We start from the raw sequence: 20,784 nt of genomic DNA, 5'->3' as shown, positions 1-20,784 counted from the left end.
AGGCTGGCGGGATGTGGATATCAAGGCTTTGATACCAAAAAGCCAGCAACCAAATTGAGGCTCAACTTAGCCACTCCCGTGGTAGATGCAAGAGATCGATTAACCATCAGGAAGTGGTAGAGAGAAAGGACGAGTCTGAAACAAAATGGAAAACAAAGAATCAAGACATATTTTCTATCAAGGGAAAGAGGACAGAGAATAATGGTAGTGGAGTTACGATGCAAAAACCTAAATTTCAAACCTGTGCTCTAGCTGTTAGTGATGCCAGTTTCTGCAATATGGGAAGAACATGCAAACCATGTCAGGGCAGCGCATTATATATGCATCAGGATTATATGTCAGGGTAGCGCAATGTTATATGCAGGTAATTATAAAAAACTGGTCAGAGAAGAGCAGAGGGGCAGCGCTCTGTATGCAAGGCAGAAAATAGCCAGAATAGGGAGTTACAAAGCAGAGGGAAGCCAAAAATGGCACTGGAGAAATGACAGAGGTGGCAGCTAGAATTTAGCTGAGTAAATATTCATGAAATGCATAAGTGATGGCAGAAATGACTTGCACATAAAGGCCATAAACAAATGGCTCAAAGTAATTATGTAGGGCAGGAATACGCCTGCTCTGATACCATGTTAAACACACATGGCAGCAACATAATCTGAAAGATAAAACATGAGAATACATTTTTATTAACAAGTGATATACATTTATAGTACATGGTTTGACCATTGGGTTCCACATCCCAAGGTCTCTTGGACTCCTTTTGTCTATTCGGCTTCCACACTAACCCATTGAGGATTAGGTGTCCAACAAAATTTCCAATGAATTGTCCAACTCCTCTCCACCTATAGACAAGTGCCTTGTACCCCCTCTACATATTGATATTCATTGTTAAGGAGCTCTGGTGAGCTCCAGTATTGCAGCAATGATGCTGCAACTCCTCGGTGTTGTTGGGAAAAGTATCCAATACGGAATGACCCTATCCCACTCTAAGGGTGATAGTACCTCAGCAACAACCGAAGCAAAGCTATCTAAGGTTTCTTCTTTATGAAAGTAAAATAGGCGAGAAAGGGATCCACTAACCGATGTCTTTCGCTAATGATTGATCCAATCTTCTCTCCTTGTTGTTTGCTCCCAGCTCCTTGCTCTTTCACTGGCCCAGCTATACAAAGATCCTACAAAAAGGCAAGAGAGGGAAACTACAAGAAGCATACATTCATAATTGATTCAAGGATTAGAATAAATCAAATACACAAGTATAACAATACATCATTGAGACACATGCATATAGAAGAACCTCAAATGCTTTATTAATGGAAGAAGTAAAGTTCAGGAAGTGTTACAACCATAAGAGGCCCAATCCAGCAACACCTCCCAGCAGAAAGAAATCTCCTCTTCACCTCCTTCAAAGCAATCACCCAATAGCTCTATACTCAAACCAACATCACTTCCTTACATTCACAAGATTCCAGCCCCCCTTAGACCTCATGAGAGAGATCTATATATAGGATTTTTGGAGAAAGGATGAGTCAGCTTGAGAGCTAACTAGTGTCCTCTCTCACTTCAGTTATTCTTCAGTTCTTGAGTCCACTTGGAGGTTCTTGCTTCAACTTGGAGATCTAGACCCTCTTACTCATCACCAGTCGAATTCCTTGATCCAAGTGTCATTTTGGAAGCTTCCTAGGCATTGACACCTTGAGGAATGACTGTGCCACTTGTCCAAGTACGCTCAGCGCAGGTGGCCTTCTTTGCAGTTGACATTCAGCGCAGGTACAGAGTGGAGCACTTGATATTCAGCACAGATGCTCAGTGGAGCACTTGACATGATCCAGAATTTGCTTGTTTTTGAGTGTTTTCAGGTGGAGAACTGTTATTCAGTGCTGTGGTTTGCTGACCTTGTTCCTCTAGGGGTAGGAACAACATGTTTAGGGACTTTGGATCCCTTAGATTATGGACATTTCATGCTTCATGCTGTAAGGCACAAAAATGTCTATAACAGTTGCCCCCTAAAGTATGAGGTCGTTTATCGGGTGAAATGCTTTATCAGGAGGATCCGAAGTTCATTCAATCGCTGAGAGATGACCTGTAATAAAATACAATACAATACATTATTTTTCATTCTGCTTTCATGATCTAGCTGAGGCGGGCATTCCCATGCTCAGCTTTATAAATTCATTTTGGTACATAGAACAGACGATCGTCTGATGGTAGACTGATAATTCTCTGCTGAAATTATCATCCTTTGAGTAGGATGATCATCTGCTGCAATGATGTACATGTCAAATGTCTTTATATTTCCTGAATATATATCGCAGCCCGGATGGATGAAACTAGATCCGGGGTCTTCAAACTCATTCGATCTTCACTCTAAGTACAAGTCGATCCATGTGAGAATTGCGCTGAAGTCGAACATGGAAAGACATCACTTGATTACCGGTCAATGATGCAAACCGTTAACAAGCGCGAGAGGAATCACCGATAATGATGATGACCCTTAAGGTACTGCAGTACAATTCACGTGGTGTGAATAAAGGACTTGGCGTCGAACACCACGTAAAATCTTTCGGTCGAAGGTCATTGATGTATACCTGTCGTCGGAAGTGAGAAACTTGCCATTGAGGCATGCAAGCTTCAAAGTACTAGGGGTTTTGTTCCCAGATCAACTCCTTGGATAATGAGCTGAAGTCGACAAGAAGCGATCCGTCAAAGGAGGGCCTTAATGAAACCCACATCAGTGACACGGAACGGAGCTAATGATTTTAGTGGAGGTGAAAACAATCTGTGACATATGATTCAGGGAGGCGGTCATGGATGGATGAAGGATAATGTATGGCAGTGGATGGGACACGGTTGACTCTTTCTGAACAACATCTCTTGAACATATAACGACACTGATGCGATGGATCGGTAGCATTACCCCAAATGGATGGTTTGGCGAGACCATGGTGATGAGACCGGTGAATGAAACAACCCAACCCGATGTGGTACGGAGGCAAAAGTGTCATGTTCAAGAGCGACTTGCTACCATTAAAGCTTTGAGGTTCTCCCAATTTTTCCCCAGTCATTTTGGACCAGTACCTCTTTATTTTTGTCAAGATTGAGGAGGAAAACATATGCTTGTTCTATAACCTGCCCTTCGGGCAAGCCCATCGCTATGTTTTAACGATCCTAGCGATAGGGAAACTCGTTCTCGTCCAAAGACAAGTTTGTCGCTATTTAATGCATTTAACGAGTCTAGCGACAAAGACAAATCGGTCCTTTTCATTTTTAGAGAGTCTGAAAAGGTACGTAAAGTCAACTCCAAAGGTCCTTTTTCGTCATCTAATCCCTTAAGTCCGAAAAAGTATAAAACAATACAGAAGGGATGAATGTTCGATAGTTTTATCGAGCCGGACTAGACAAGCGCTCGATCTTTTTGTGCAATAATCCCTCAGGTCCAAAAAGATTAAAATCTAGAGGAGGGATAGCTCTTCCGGTCGCTTTAACGAGCTGGAAGGCCAAAACTCGGCAAACTTTTCATATTTTACGAGTCAGTGAAAAGAGCTCAAAGAACACTCGTATTTTGAGGAACGAGTGATAAACAGGGATAGCAGTAGGTTCCAGGTACAGGTTGGAATTTTCCAATCACGGCAATGTCACAAGGATGGCTAGGTGAAATCACTCTTCGCAGCTGTTCCTCAAAATAGGTAAACAATCAAGTGGAGGTGAATGATCGGCCAAATGAAAAGTGGAGGTGACGGTGTAAACACGACCAAGGCTTTTATGGCTGATGAATTTACGATCTCAAATAGTTATTTACCGGTTCATTTTTTCTGGATGAGCTTGAACTCTGGGGGAAGCCTGCTCACATGCTTATGTTTATTTTTTAACGAGCATGAATTCCGCGTTAAAACTGCTCGGTTTTGCGTTTATTTTTTAACGAGCATGAACTTTGCCAAAACTGCTCGTTTTTGCGTTTATTTTTTAACGAGCATGAACTTTGCCAAAACTGCTCGTTTCCTGCATGCCCCCAGCATAATAACTCAAATCCAGGTGCATGCCCCCCAAGCTTCATTGCATTCAACTCGGTGGTTGGAATGAAGGTTTACCTTTGAGCTTTGAAAAGGGGATTTGTTTCATTTTTTAATGAGGTTGACACAGTAAAAGAACCATCCTCAAGACTCCTTGTTTCATTTTTTAACGAGGTTGACACGAGATAAGAACCGTCCTCGGAGCCCACTGTATTTATAGTATTTCCATTAGGGCGATGATCCATGCTGACAAAATGTTTAGGAATCTTCCGAATCCATTAGATATGGAAGATTTCATTTTGTAGGTTTCCACGGTGGCCAATTCCGCCAAATTACTTGGAGGCGGTAGGGCGAAAGTACCCGTTAAGGCAGGGTCTTTTAGGAGGCCTACCCCAATATTTTGAAGCGAATGATCGCTTCCATGGATCATTGGAATGCTTCCCGTAACTTGTGAACTGTCGGGGAGGAAAGTTTGTTGGTCGACGACTGTAATTCTTCCTTGAAAGGGAAATGCAATCTTCCTGAAGTAGGTCGACACAACTGCGGCCATGGCATATATCCAGGGCCTTCCCAGTAGGATGTTGTAATCGAGGTTTCCATTAATTACTTCAACATCAATTCCTACTGTTTTGCCCCCCAGTTCAACTTGCAAGTTACTTAAAATCCCGTATGGAGTGTATGATCGTCCATCAAATGCTTTTAACGTAGTTGATGATTTCGACAAGGGTGGTGAGCCTAAATTTTTCCAGCAACTCATCGACATAAGACATGTAGATGCCCCCTCATCAATAATTGTTCGATGAACAGTTTTGTTGAGGACTTTCACTTGAATAAGGAAAGCTAGTTGAGTTGGTAACTGAGGGTCATATCCTTTATGATCAAAGGCCACAAGATTGGAATCCATTGGGCCAATCCCACCTATTGCTGATAATAAAGCTTGCTCTTGGGAGGGGCAATTTTGCGGTACCTCAAGTGTCGACATAGCGGACGATGATTGAGCCAGGTCCTCTATTATATTATAATTATGTGCTATTTTGGCACGAGGATTAAACGTCGATTTGTGTACTACTCCCTTTGGCGACTTTATCATTGGTTCAGGAATGTTGGGTGGCACAACTTTGGTTAAAGTTGTCGTCGAACTACTAGGTTTTTCATTAGCCTTGTTATTCGGCAGCCATGGATTCCCGTAATCTTTATTCCTTGTCAAAGCATCATTTTGCTGCTTCGAGATAGACAACATAAGCACTTGGGATCGGGAAGCATTTTGATTAGCAACCAGATTTTGACCTGGGTTGGGAAACGGATCAATCAATACTGCTGGGGTTTTTGAACTCTTAAAGAGTTTCTTAACTTCAGCTATATGTGGACAATCTTTCGTCCAATGATCCTCATCGCATATATGACACCCTGCCGGGGGTTTCCTTTTTCTCCCTTTCTTTTTCTTCTTGTCCCCTGGTTGCTTCAGTTGTTTGCCCTTGTCGGTCGACATGGCATTTACTTCTGAGGCAAGAAGTTCTTCATTTGCATTTTGACTAGAAATTTTGTGTTTTCTAATCACGCCATCGCCGGCGTGAGAGTCATTGTTTGATTTAGGAGGAGGAGGAATTGAGAATTCCGGTCTAGGGGCGTCAGGTATTTTGTCGTAGAGCGTGCCGGACTGAGTATAGACCAAGTCCAGATATTGCGCACGAGCGATAACCTGCTCTTCCGTTACGACTCCCCCCTTTGCCACATCTTCCGTGATGGCAGGAAGTAATGACTTGATAAACCATTCAGCTAATAGCTGATCGGGAACGTACGTTTTTACCATCCTACAACGACGTCGCCACTCATGTATATGATCAGATATGTGGGTGGCAGTCGTCTGTTTGAAGTTGGTAAGGAGTTCTGTTCCCGTTTCATACCTTATTGGTAGTTGAAAATGGGTTAAAAAGGTTGTGGCTAAGGTGCTAAAGTTATCGAACGAAGCTCTAGGCAATTCAATGTACCATTTTGCCGCTGGACCCGTTAACGTCCTCTGAAAGAGGCGAAGTCTTATCGAATCATCATTCAGGGTGTTTGATGAACACCATAGATGGAATGTCATCACATGATTCGACGGATCTTCACCCGAATTTCCATTAAATTTAGAAATATCTGACGGAAGTTTATGCGGAATCGCTGGCCACCAAGGGGCATAAGCAATTGGATCATTCGTCAGCCGGTTTAGATCTGGTAATTCTAGAGTTGCTACAAAGGGCAACTGTTGATTCAGGTTAGGCGAGGCATATCCAGGATAAGATGGGATCGCCTGAGCAATGGGTCTTTGCAAACCAGCATAATGCTGACAACTTTGACAAGGTTGATGGGCATAACCATTATAGCATGGTTGCCCATTACTTACAAAGACTTGTTGCTCAGGTCCTTGATATGATTGCTGGAATGGCGGTTGTTGAGATTGAACCAGCTCTGGTTGTTGGACCATTTGCTGTTGACCAATACTGGATGATCGACCAAGATGAGAAGTCACAGTACTTGTTTGAGCCTGAGTCGCTCCAGATAAGGAGGCACTAACCTGAGGTTGTGATTGAGTCGTTGAGACAAGGGGCTATTGTATTGCAACCTGAGATTGGGGTTGACATACAACAGGTAGCGCTTGTACTTGCGACACATTCACCATAACAGGTATGGCCGACACGGCTTCCTAAGGATAAAGGGTAAATGCCTATAGGGGTCTCCCAATATATACGCGATGGTACGTGGGAGCACAAGTCCGTATTAGTGCTATCGTCCCTCAGGAGGAATCACCCACCTTCGTAGAGATCGACAGTCACTACGTTTAACGACGCCGGAACACGTCTCTACCTAGACCTCTACTGTGAGCGTTATGTTGCAAAGCGTTGTTAGGTTCATTCAATATATTTTAAGTTGATCTTTTTAAAGTTTGCCTTTCAGGATCACCACGAGATGTATTGGTACAAATTCCTAAATGCAGTCTAAGATGATAAGCAAGCTTTATTCAATCTTTTCGACTTATGAAAATCTTAACTACTGAGGGAAAAGAAAGACATCATCTTTTCACACAGATCACAAAGCACACACTAATGCACTTTCTCCTAAATCAACATGCAAACTTACAAATGCAAAATGCAAAATGCAGGTATTTCTTTTCTCTTTCTTAATGTTGATGTATTACAAAAAGAAAGCTGTTGTATAATTTTGAATTCAATTTCAAGTGAAAGCAAACAAGCTTGTCCAAAATCAAAAGACACCTTAAGATTTACTTGTTTCAACACTAGAAATACATAAATTCAAACCATATGACGAAAGCAAAAGCTCAATCAGCTATGAACAACAAACAAACTAACTCTTAAGATCAATACGACACTTATCACAGGTCTAGATCTAAGAGGCCACAGCAAGACTAGTTTCACTTTTCGTTATGGGAAACTGCAAATGATGTAAGAAATACACAAAGAACAATCACAGTTTCTTTATACAACCGAAGCGGAATAGTGGCAAGGAAAGTTGGTTTCAGATAGGTACATTGACTGACAACAGGCTGCAAAACAAGGATGAAAACAGGGCAAGAAACAGCAGGGAACCCCAGTAGCACAAGGCAAGACTGGTTCAGCGCAGGTAGTACACTGTCAGTTTGACATTCAGCGTAGGTAGCCCCTTTGGGAACTGCGCTGAAATGCAGACTGCCTTCACAGTGCCTGCACTGAAGAGAGTAACTTGCGTTTCTCTTGGTTTCCGGGTCACAGATTGCTCAAAAATTCACAGTTTTTGGCCAAATCAGAAGCTATCAATCAAGTACACACTAAAGGGTAATTAGGAGGATGAAAAGCTATCACTAAGAGCTGTTCAGAGTCCTTGTGGATCAGCTCTTCAAATCATAAACATGCCCAGAAACTGAGCTAGAGTAGCTGCCCTCTACTTTGCATTTGAAAGATCCAAATGCAGTTCGATTCGGTACTCCCTGTGTTTAGGAAATGAATAGCAAAAACACAAGCAACCAACAAGATACGTTCCCCAGCGAAGTCGCCAATTTGTTGTTGGGAAAAGTATCCAATACGGAATGACCCTATCCCACTCTAAGGGTGATAGTACCTCAGCAACAACCGAAGCAAAGCTATCTAAGGTTTCTTCTTTATGAAAGTAAAATAGGTGAGAAAGGGATCCACTAACCGATGTCTTTCGCTAATGATTGATCCAATCTTCTCTCCTTGCTGTTTGCTCCCAGCTCCTTGCTCTTTCACTGGCCCAGCTATACAAAGATCCTGCAAAAAGGCAAGAGAGGGAAACTACAAGAAGCATACATTCATAATTGATTCAAGGATTAGAATAAATCAAATACACAAGTATAACAATACATCATTGAGACACATGCATATAGAAGAACCTCAAATGCTTTATTAATGGAAGAAGTAAAGTTCAGGAAGCATTACAACCATAAGAGGCCCAATCCAGCAACACCTCCCAGCAGAAAGAAATCTCCTCTTCACCTCCTTCAAAGCAATCACCCAATAGCTCTATACTCAAACCAACAACACTTCCTTACATTCACAAGATTCCAGCCCCCCTTAGACCTCATGAGAGAGATCTATATATAGGATTTTTGGAGAAAGGATGAGTCAGCTTGAGAGCTGACTAGTGTCCTCTCTCACTTCAGTTATTCTTCAGTTCTTGAGTCCACTTGGAGGTTCTTGCTTCCACTTGGAGATCTAGACCCTCTTACTCATCACCAGTCGAATTCCTTGATCCAAGTGTCATTTTGGAAGCTTCCTGGGCATTGACACCTTGAGGAATGACTGTGCCACTTGTCCAAGTACGCTCAACGCAAGTGGCCTTCTTTGCAGTTGACATTCAGCGTAGGTACAGAGTGGAGCACTTGACATTCAGCGCAGATGCTCAGTGGACCAGTTGACATGATCCAGAATTTGCTTGTTTTTGAGTGTTTTCAGGTGGAGAACTGTTATTCAGTGCTGTGGTTTGCTGACCTTGTTCCTCTAGGGGTAGGAACAACATGTTTAGGGACTTTGGATCCCTTAGATTATGGACATTTCATGCTTCATGCTGTAAGGCACAAAAATGTCTATAACACTCGGACTCCCTACTTTACTTTTATCAACCCGGTAGTTCGTAACAAACTTGGAAGTGATGGTGCTATATGCACAAGTACTAGCTCTTACTGCAGGCTGTCACTTGATCAACTGGCACAAGTTCGCTAGGAGCTTAAGCCAACTTCTATGAGTTCTTAGAAGAAGCTTTTAACTATGATGGATGAAAGCTAACTCGAAAGAGGCTAGTTTACTTGCAGAAAAAAGATGAAAGCTCAAAGGAAATGCAAACCCTAGCAAACCCTAGTTTTACCGACTAACCCTACTTGTGCAAGAAAAGAGATGTAAAACTATTGAATTAGATGCCATTGACTATTGAAAAGGTAAAATGCATGTCTTTAAGCTACTTCTAAAGGTAAACATGGAAAAATCATCTTTTTGTATTCTTGAGCAATTTTATGCAGAATTATTATGCATGTGTTTTAACTATTTTTGACTGTGGAGAGGTTTTTTAGCGAAAGGAAATGGAGTGGGAATTTGCAGGAGGTTGGGATAGTGTGGAGAGGACCTAAGGGGTCCCTAGCACCCTTCTGGAGATTTCCACCACGCTCAGATCTTGAAAAATTTCTCACGTTATCTTCTACAGGAGGCTGCAGGGGATCTACAGGAAATTCTATAGGAACAGGTCGAAAGTGGTTTTTAGAGGATTGATGGTGGAAAAATAGTAGGAAAGTGGAAATGAAGAGTGGATAAAGGTTTTAAGAGGTGTAGGACCTGGTAAATGAAGCTCAGGAGTGATGAAGATGGTTGGATTTGTTCAAGGATGAAGAAAGAAATGTTGAACAAAAATGTAGGAATTAGGGCAAGTTGGGAAAGTGTGGCGAATGAAGGAAAGAAATCTTGAGTGAGGGGCTGGAGCAGGTTGTATGATGGAGGGAGGATAGGTAGGAGTGACTTATAGGTGTTCTGCACACTACTTTCCAAAACTGATCTAAGCAAAGGCTAAAAAAACAGAGATTTATCTATTTTGACCTAATCTGCCCTAAAAACCAGAAATATGATGAACAAAAGTTTATAGACAGAAAATCATGTAAGAAAGCTATGGAAACTGAGCAAGAACAGATCTAAACATGAAAACACAACTAATATCAACTTTTCCAACTCAAAATCTAACACTAGCAATCGCATTGGAAGGCAAGAATAATGTTTTTGTGGTAGCAAGTGTGCCTTGGTCTTAATTCATGGTCCCAAGGAGGGAGAAATGAGATCAAGGACTGCTTGGTAGCCTTTTTGTGGATCTTTTCTATTACCAAAATGTCAAATCAACCTGAAGCATGAACAACTATCTTAATCATCAAGAACAACCTAAGTAATAAGGCAAGATTTTAACCTAAATAACTGAAATTATTCTATGAATGCAAGAAAAACACATAAAAGTACACAAAGGAGGTACTGGGAACTTGGGTTGGGCCCAACCCCAAGAGATACAACTTCCTAAGAAAGCTCAGAGCTGGTGCAAAGCTGGATTCATCTTCATTGATAAAAAAATAATAGTTACATCCCAAAAACTGTCTACAAGAAGAAGCTCGAAAATGTTATGATACAGGGATGCACTAAAGTGCGAAAATAGATTAACAAATGACTAAATTATTAAGGCATGAAGCCTTCCTACTTATGCAAATGAGGACCCCCAACAGTCCTCCTTAACTTTACGCGCTTGGCTACCCAAAACTGCAATTAATAAGCGACTTCACTAGACCTGCACGGCTGCCCCTTGAAATCATCTTTGGTGGGCTGTAGAACTCCGAGCTGATGGTGAAGAACTCAAGGAAGGGGTCATTTAGTGTAGGAGACACCCCTCCTACAAAACCTCAACCTTGTTTTTTTGTATTTGGCTGCCGATCTACTCATAAATGTCTGATCTTGGTCAAAAAATGTCCAAAAATTTGCAATAAGCACGTATTAGACCTTGTGGTAAAGTGACTATTCCCATTCACACAATTAACATAAATATATTCAAAATCATGCATAAAACTATGGGGAATGGTGGATTAAATGAGAATAATAGGCAAAATGAGCCCATATAGTTACCCATTTTCGGGGCTCATCATCACCCCCCTGCTGAATGTGTTGCTCATCCTTTGAGCAACTAATCTAGTTCATCATCTTTGATTGCTTTGACTGCCTCTCTGACATCCCAAGCCTCTGAGGTGATGTCCTCTTCTCTATCATGAAAACCTGCCTTTCTGTCTATTTCCTCCAATTTTCTTTGCTCCTCTTCTTCCTTGACCCCTTCTAACAGCCCTAGCAGTAGTGGAGGGCTGAACTTAAGGCCAATCCAATTGGCTTTCAAGTTCTACATTGATTGTTTGTATAGGGGTACTCTTCTCATAGCCTCCCTCATTCTGGTTGGGGAGTGGTACTCTCTTATTTTCAGACTATGGGACAATGTGTTCCATCTCCTTGTGCAAGCATGAATGCAATTATCACCAAACAGTCTTTCCATGTCTTCAAAGTGAGAAATGGCCTGAGCTTGCCTTTCAACATAGTCAAGTGCGATGTGAGGGTTGTTTGCAAGGTACCGATGGGAATATATAAGAATTGAGGGATCTTCTAGTTCTGCCCTGATCATGAGTGGCTCACTTGGTTCCTAGCCATATTCTTCTGAATCTCTACTCCCCTCTTTTCCTTATGGCTTAACCAAGAAGCCATGGCCATGAGTTGCAGATCTCCTAATACAGTGTTTGGGTCCCATAGATTCATGTTAGGAAGCGCCAAGTTGTGTAAATAGAATTTTGCTAACTTGGCCTTCTCTTCAGCTGAGTTACTGTCACACAATTGTAGAAACTGATTGTAATTCTGAAATGGAGTGGTGCCCCTTTAGGCCAATGTGTTAATTTTAAATTGCAACCATTGGTCTTTAAGATATAATCCATAGGATTTAGTAGGTTGCCTACACTGTAAGGCTTCTACTGCCCAACTGGCCATGCAGGCCATTTGAGCTTCTTTTTCTTGCAACTGCTGTTTTAAAACTTGTATTTCTTTTACTGCTGAGACTCTTGTTCTTGCAGCAGTTTTGTTAGCATCTCCACATTAGCTTGCAGCTATCCCTCTTTCTGTTGTTTCTCAGTTGTTTCCTTGTATGTTGGAGGGCCTTCTTGCTACTGTTGCCCTCCCAAAATGGACAGCCTATCTTCCTTATGGACTTCTTGTAGCTGCAACTGCCTTTTCAGCAGCTCATTCTCCTCCTGTAGCTGGGTTCTTTTGCAGCTTTCTATGTGCCTCACTATGGCCAATTCCCCTCTTAATTCTTTAAGCTTATCCTCCATGTGGCCTATTTCCTTAACTCCTTTAGATTTGGCGATTTGCATCCATGTGTGTGTTCTGATCCTCTCTTTCACTAATTCGAAAAATAACGGTATAGCAAATATCTATGGGATGATTTTCCCACCCTCCAACAGATTGTAATATGACCCCAAATTAGGCTGAGGGGTAGGTTCAGGTATTTCTTTAGCCTTGCTCTCCCCCTGTGACTATTTGGCTACCCTCTCCTCCAATTTCTTGGTCTCTTGTAACTTGGCTAGAGTTTCCTATAGAGATGTTTTAGCTTCCTGTAGAACTGCCTTTGAGTCTATCAACCTAATTTTCTCTTTCCATGTAGAGGTTTTTGGGCTTCCTCTTTCATAGGTGATGGATCTCTTGGAAGGAGACTCTTCCTTCTTTTTAGTGGGTGAGTCCTCAATGACAATTGGTTCCTTTGATGGTGGCTGGGGTTTGCCCACTTTGATCCTTGTGCTTTTTCTGGCTTTAAAGTACATGGAAGGTTGCCTTTTTCTTTTTCCTTTTTGTTTTGTAGGTGTGCTTAATGCAGCAAGCACAACTGCTGCTTCCCTTGCCAACATTTCAAGGGATTTCTCTTTCTGTTGTTCTTTTTCTTCACTTGCTGTAGAAATCTCTATGCCCACTATTTCTGATGTGTCACTGATATCTCAAGGTGTGTCTTTTCTTTCTCTTGCTGGGTGCTTGCCTTGGCTGTGGCAGCCTTCTTTTGGGCTTTCTTGGCCCTTTTATTTCCAATCTTTGTCATTTTTCCCTTCTCTGTTTTTGCTGTTTTCTCCTTTTCTGTCTTAGGCTCAGCAGTCTTGTCAAATTCCTCTTTTTCCTTTTGTTCTTCCTCTATTTTTCCCTCTGCTTGAATGTCCTGTGCTCCCTCATCAATGTTCTTCTCAATTTCTTCAGTTTGCTCCCCCTCATCACTGCTGGATGGGCTGATGTTTTCAGCCAAAGTTCTGATGTTATCATCCCTCGACATATTTTTGAAGATTTCCCAAGCTATGGGGACAGTATAGGTGTGTAAAGAATCTTCCACCAATAGTTTGATGACTCCATGGTGGGCTAATTGATTTGGGACTCCTGCATTTAGCTTTGTACCACATTCAATTAAATACTGAAGGAAGAAATATGGGATGCTCAGTTTTTTAGTTGGAGGCAAGTCCATTCCATACCTCAATTCATGTAGCAACCTAAAATGATAACCATAGATGATGCTAAACCTCCCTTCACATGTGATATACTTCATTATTTGATAACTGACTTCACTACAGAGGGGAGGCAAGCTTGTCCTTCTGACCCCATTTTTGTCTTCTACAGGATGCTCCTCAGGCAGAAAAAATGTTTTCTTAGCCACTTGTCCCAATGATTTCTCCTCTTTGCTCCAAGGGAGCCCCAATGGTAGACTGATAATTATGCTGATGAAATCAGGGGTAAGTTCCAGGGTCAACCCCTAAAACTAACTGTGGTATGTATCTTCGATTGTGGTCTATGGGACATCAAAAACTCTTTAATCACCTCCTCATCATAACCCTGAATTCTGTCAAAGAAGGATATCCAATTTGACCTAGTGAAAAGGTCCTCCACCTCAAGGTGTTCATACAATTTGCTAGAGTTTAAGGGTTCTTTCCTCATGAATCCTCCTGGCATGGTGTTGAGTTTGTGTTTTAACCAGAAAAGAAAATGCTCAGGTGGGAAAAAAAAACAGTGAATCATTGAAACATAAGATAGCTGAATTCGGTTTCTTTTTTTTGAACCCAAGAAGGGATTTCTCATGTGCTCCTTACAATATCAAATGGCAATAATTCCCCTGTTTTAAAACTACTGTCACCTAGAATTTGACTGCCTGTTTATGAAAATAATTTTTTTTTTACAAAACAGAGCATAAGGAGACATGTTCTTTTCTCAGCACATAAATAGGTATGTAAATTCGGTTTTTTTCACACACACACAGGCTAGCCTCTACTACTGCATGTATCTTCCTTACAGGAGAATTTAAAAAATGATGAGGAGATTTCGGATGCAGAGAAAAAAACTGGGTAAACTCAGTGAAATATGCAGGCAGACTTTCACTTTTTTCTCAATGCATAGGCAGACTTTTACTCTCGTTTTTCAATCTAATGCCGTGTTCAATTCACCACCTTGCACAAACAAATCATGCACAGAGAATTTTTCCCAAGCCTACCTTTTTTGAGCTTGAAATTTGATGAAAATTCTGGGTTTTCTTTCTGCAGAGCTGTTCTCTGCCTTTCCTGTAGAACCCTTCCTGTAGAAGTCACCCGGCTCCTATAGAATGAAACTGTCCTTCATGTAGAGTCCGATAGGTGGGAGATTTTTGAAAAACAGGTAGAAATATGGTGGAGGACGACAAATTAGCTGCTCTAGAAGTGGTAGATGCATACTCCAGTCGAGAACGTCATGAGTGCAGAATGAACAAAGGGTGGTGAATGACTTAACCAAGCTATTTTTTATCTGCAAGTGTGATTCGTGGTGAGGTGATGAGGTGGCTGGACTGGACCATTGATCCTATGTCACGGTCATATTGTTTCTGCATGCCGTCTAACTGCCATCACCTCCCTTACTCCCGTTATCTGCCGCCACCACTACCAGTCCCGAATATTTCTTCCTGAATGGACATTCCACAAGTGCTGGCTGCGTATTTGATCAACAGTTTTGAATTTGATGGGGCTCGTTTGGATTCCACAAGGACGTGTAACTGACCGAGGGTGGCCAATTAACTGGCCATTAATTCCATTCAATCCAAATTATTCCCATAGTCACATAGCCTTGAAATATGATTCATGTAATTGAGGAATATGTTTAGGCACTTACCTGTGCAGTTGCGGCCGTGTTATGCACATTTCAGATTTTTGAACCCATTTCTTCATTTCTGTTGCTGCTTGCATTCTGCATGCTTGTCCTCAGGCTATTGCTGATGTTCACACATTCAAACAGAGCTCCATGCTTGTTTCATATGCTATACTTTGCTGTCCCTGTCTCTGTAGTGTGTTTTTCAGAGGGATCAGCTGCTACAAGAATCCTGTAGGATTTCTTGTAGCTGCTTCTCCTTCTGAAATTCAAGCTAAAATGAGTAGGGCTACAAATGCTGACGAGGGTCTCGGCTGACAAGGAATGATAGATGGAGGGTATCAGGTATGGTGAGTGGAAAAAACTGTTGTTTTGATTTGTCATTAAAATTTTGTTTGTAGCATGAAAAACATGATTTTTATGTGTGACTGTGCAGGGACATAAAAATGAGTGTAATGGAGGTGTACAGAGATTGTAAAGGGTGACATATGGTGAGGGATGGAGGCAGGGAGGTTTATAGGCCTCATAGATAGATTTCAAACCCTCGAGTCCTCTTTTGAGATTGATTTTGGCTTGTCTATAATTTCTACAGGATCCTCCTGTAGAAGATATAGAGCTTCGTGTAGGATGTGGAATTTCGGACCAAATGAGACCAGATCTTGGGAAAGGGTAACGATGATGGAGGAATGGATTGTGAGGGATGCATGCATCCCGGTCATGTCCTCTGCCTTTGTCTTGCACGATCCTCCAAAAACCTGTAATTTATTCAACAGAAATTAGGTTTATTTTTTATTTTCTTTTTTTTTTTCTGTCTGAGACAGCTTGGGTGCCTCTAGGAGGTTTTCACCCTCACTGTCTGCCCTGGGCACCTCTAAGAGGTTTTCACCCAAGGATATGTTATTCCTTTTTTCTTTCTCTTTTTTTTTTTTTTTTTTTTGGTGTTTGTTTTTTCATGGTGTAGGTGGAGTGGAGACAGGGACCTGCTCCATTACCAATACTGATTTGCCAAGAGTCTCAATGAACTCATGCTTGGAAAGGGGCTTCTTATAGATTTTCAATCTATGCCCATTGACGAGCATGGGGATGGCTTCTTCATCAATGGTCCGAATAAGGACTTGTTGTGGCCAGCAACAACCCCCCTTCTTATTTAGTGTTATTACTAATACTAAATAAGTGGGGACCCTTAGTCAAAATGTCAAAAAATCAATTAGTGCTTGTATTTCCTTTTTCAATAAAACTTACCGTCAAAAAACTTAAGAAAATACCCTTGAAAAATAAAAAAAGCTTAAGTTTTGTGATAAAGTAGAATTATTCCTTAGGAAATATCACATCGCAAAAGGATAATAGGGTACCTCCTTGCAAGCTGAATTCTAAAAACTGCGAGATCGCGATAAGGGACTACGGACATATATCGCATTGCATGCGTCAAACATTGCTTACATTAAAAAACTTTAACTGCTGATATGCGACGGCGCATATCGCAAATCGTAGGAAACTGATTAACAAAAATTGTCATATGCCACGCTCCTGCGATATCGCAATATTGCGATATTGCGATAAAAGTGGCAATGCGATAGAACGATTATGCGATAATGCGATATTGTGAGTTTGCGATATAGCAAGCAAGCAATATCTTGATTCTGCGATGTTGCGATCTGCAATATTGCGAAGCAAATCGCAAAATCACTTCATCGCAGATCTTTCGGGCTTGTGGTTCAAAAAAGTATTTTCCATAAACCAAGACCTGGTTATGCGCTTTAATGCTAATTAATGAGTTTGTTTCCAGTCATTAATGGAATAGGGTTTCGTGCTTATCAAAAAAGTCATTTTACGTAAGGTGGTGTATTTTATATGTCTTCGGCATTTAAAGATTTCCTGTCACCTTTCCTTATCATTATTCTCACTTCACTTGTAAATTGCAGGAACGAAGAACAGATAACGATACAAAGCAGTACGTAGGATACTATGGGAAAGAAAGGTAAAGCCCTAAGCTCTGAAGAGAAGGAAATGGTGCCCTTGTATACAGACACCACCTGCAACCGAGACACTGGTATTGATACCTGGGAAGGCATGTACAATCTACTTGAGGAAGAGAATCCCAGAGTAATGGAGGTCGAGGCTACTGCAGGCTCACATAGTTCCTCCGAGGCATCCCTTACAGAACTGGCTTGTTCATTCTTACACAGGATAGTGGCGAGACCCAGAATTCTTCCATACACAGACATGGTTAAATGGATACTAGATAGCACGGATATCAGAGATAGACAGTTTAAGACTCAGGGTCAAGAGCTGACGGAATCATTATTTTTACAAAATTTGAGCTTTATATCCACTAAAAGAAAAAGCGTAAAAGGCGAAAAACGCACTAAGGAAGCCCGGATCAAGAAACGGAGGCAGTTTCCGCTAATCGTGCATCGCTGAGCAAAACTTCTTGAAAAGGAAAGCTCCTAATTGCTCAGTCACCTGTAAGCCAAAAAAATTTGTAAGAAAGCAACGATAGAGGTAAGAAGTAAAACTGAGTCCTAAACTAGTGGTATTTGTCAGAAATATCTTCAAAGTAGTATCTACCAAAGACATAGCAACTACAGGCAGACTGGAAACAGAAGGCTCGAGAAAAGGTAGAATCAATCCAAAGGTTAACCAAGTAGAATTGGGACTGTTACTGGACGTACTTGGTAAAGCCACACAGCCAGTGGATGACCCTCAAGTGTATAATCAATTCTGCCGAGAAGATGGTGCCAGCTCTTACCGATTCTGTTTTCGCAGCACAGCTAAAATTGGAAATCATTCAGCCGACTCTTCTCAAACAGATGCTTAACACGTGCGACTTCAAGGAGCAGATACAGAAGTAGTTAGCAATTTTAATTTTAAATTTAGTTTTAGTTTTAATGTTGTTTTATTTTTGCCCAAAGTAAGGACGATCATTTAAACCGTATCCTAAATTTTTGTAATAATGTTATTTTTAGATTTAGTTAGTAGTATTTAAACCCTTCTCATGCATTTAGAGAAGGGTCCTGAAATTTTTCAAAAACTCATCCCAAAAACATGCACTTTTGTACCCTCTCTGGAGGTTTTGATGAATGAATGGAACATGATTTATCAATATTTGTATTGAATATCTGCTATTGATGTTGCATTTCTGTACTCTTAGTGGATGTTGGGTTACGAAGAGATAAATCATTATCGCTTGAAGCTCATGAGTAGGACTAGTTATAAATGGTACTTCTATCTCTTAACTATTCCTGCCTTTGTGTTAAAAGTGATATTCAAGTTCAGTTGTTTATATATTGATGTGTGAATGCTTAAGTTATCATTTGGCACTTTTGTACGGTGATAGCTATTTATTTATGCTTAATGTATGAATAGCTTATTATGCAATATGCCTTTCACAACTGTTTCGTCTAACTTTTTATATGAAGTGGTTTATCTGTATTGAATTCTTTTCTCATAATAGTTGAATGATCTTTATTACCAATTGTTATCTAAAATCATTTTAGATCACATAACAGAAAGATTACACCCCGGGTTAGTGTAGACTTAGATATTTCTGCTGATTAGAATATCATTTACATGTCATTATATTAGAGTTAGAATTATAGCATCTCAATTAGGAACTTTTAGAAGGGAAATATCAATTCTTCACACACACACACACATAAATTGGGAAATTGGTCCCATATCCCCAGTCGGACCCACTATACCAAACGAAAAAGGAGTTGCTAACCAAGGTCCGGACCAGGTGGGTATCCCCCTTGTTGTAGAATCGGTTTTCAGGGCTTCAACAGGACTGAACCATTGTCATTGCACATTTCCACTATATATGGTCCCAGCCATCTTGTCCTCAACTTGCCCTTGAAATCTTTGTATCTTGAATCATATAGCAGCACCCAATCCCCTGGCTGAAATTGCTTTTCTTTCAGGTGCTGGTCATGCCATATCTTTCTTTGAAGTTGGATTAACTCTGAGTGGAGAAGGGCTTGCATTCTCTGTTAATCTAATACATTCAGCTGAAGCAATCTTTCCTGTTGTGCATGGCTGAGATCTAGGTCCAGTGGAACTGCCAACCTCAATGTGTTATATTCAAATTCTATGGACAACAAAGCCTTCTTCTCGTAGACCAGCTCATAGGGTGTGAAGCCTGTTGTAGTTTTTCAAGTAGTGTTATAGGCCCAAGTGGCCTCAACCAAGCGATCTGCCTAATCTTTTTTGCTGCTGCTCACTACCTTAGTCAAAATTCCTTCCAAAGCTCTGTTAGTAACTTCCACTTGTTCATTTGCTTGCGGATGATAAGGGGTGGAAGTTCTGTGCTTAATCTTGTGATGAGTGAGCAAGTCTTTAATCAGGTTAGAGGTAAACTGACTTCCTTGATCTGTGACTAATTCTCTTGGGTAGCCAAACTTGTAGAAGATATTTTCCCTAAAAAACTCAGCTACCTTTTCTTCTATTGCTGCTTTGATTGCCTTTGTTTATGCCCACTTTGTCAGGTAATCTGTGCACACAATGATGTAGGACTTCTATTTTGAAGGAGAGTTGATAGGACCCACAAAGTCCATGCCCCACTTCTCAAATGGCTCAAAAGTCACCTAAGGCTGCAAGGGCATCTCATCCTTTGGATTAGGTTTCCCCATCCTTTGACATCTATCACATTGGCTGATGTAACTCCTGACATCTTGATGAAGAGTGGGCCAATAGTATCATGCCTGTAGAATTTTGAAGGCTGTTCTCTTTGCTGCAAAGTGGCCCCCACAGGGCCCATCATGACAGGTTAGGAGGATGTAAAAAACTTCCTCCTCCCTGAAACACCACCTCAAAATCTGATCTGGGCCAAGTTTAAAAAGATTGCCCCCAATCCAAGTGAATGGGGCACTTTTCCTCATGATCTTGCTCTTCTCTTTTGAGGACAGGTATGGCGGAAACTGTGCTAAAACCAAATAATTTGCTATATCAGCAAACCATGGAGAAAGTACTGAAATAGAAAACAGGTGTTCATCTGGCATTTGATCATCCACCATCCCTTCTTCACTTGCAGGCAAATCTAGTCTAGACAGAAAATTAGCAACAACATTTTCCTTACCTGGCTTATCAACAATGGTCAAATCAAATTGTTGCAATAAAAGTAACCATCTAATGATATGAGTGTTTACATCAGGTTTGTTCATCAAATACCTAATTACAGCATGATCAATATGCATGAATGTTTGATAGCTAGTGATGTAGTGTCTAAACTTGTTTAGGGAATGGACTACAACCAGGAGCTCTTTCTTGGTTACATTATAGTTCAACTCTGCCTTGGATAGGTTTCCACTGAAAAAATATATGACATATGGTAGCTTCTCTTCAACTTGTCCTAAGGCTGCTCCTATGGCTTTTTTCGAGGCATCTGCGTGAATGTGGAAAGGTAGGGCCCAGTTTGGACCTCTCAAGATTAGGGCAGTTATCAGCTTACCTTTCAAAGAATCCAGAGCCTCTTGATAGTTGTCAGTCCAAATGAACTTAGCATCTTTTCTGAAAATACCAAACAATGGAGAGGCTAGCTTACTGAAATATTTAATGAATCTTCTATAATATCCTGCTAAGCCTAGAAAACTCCAAACATCTCT

Source organism: Pinus tabuliformis, chromosome Q (genome assembly GCF_031772625.1).
Source record: "Pinus tabuliformis cultivar Carrire ecotype Pingquan chromosome Q, CPIR1, whole genome shotgun sequence".
Classification (NCBI taxonomy): Eukaryota; Viridiplantae; Streptophyta; class Pinopsida; order Pinales; family Pinaceae; genus Pinus; species Pinus tabuliformis.
The sequence above is the reverse complement of the archived record's forward strand: the minus strand, read 5'-3'. Positions refer to the sequence as shown.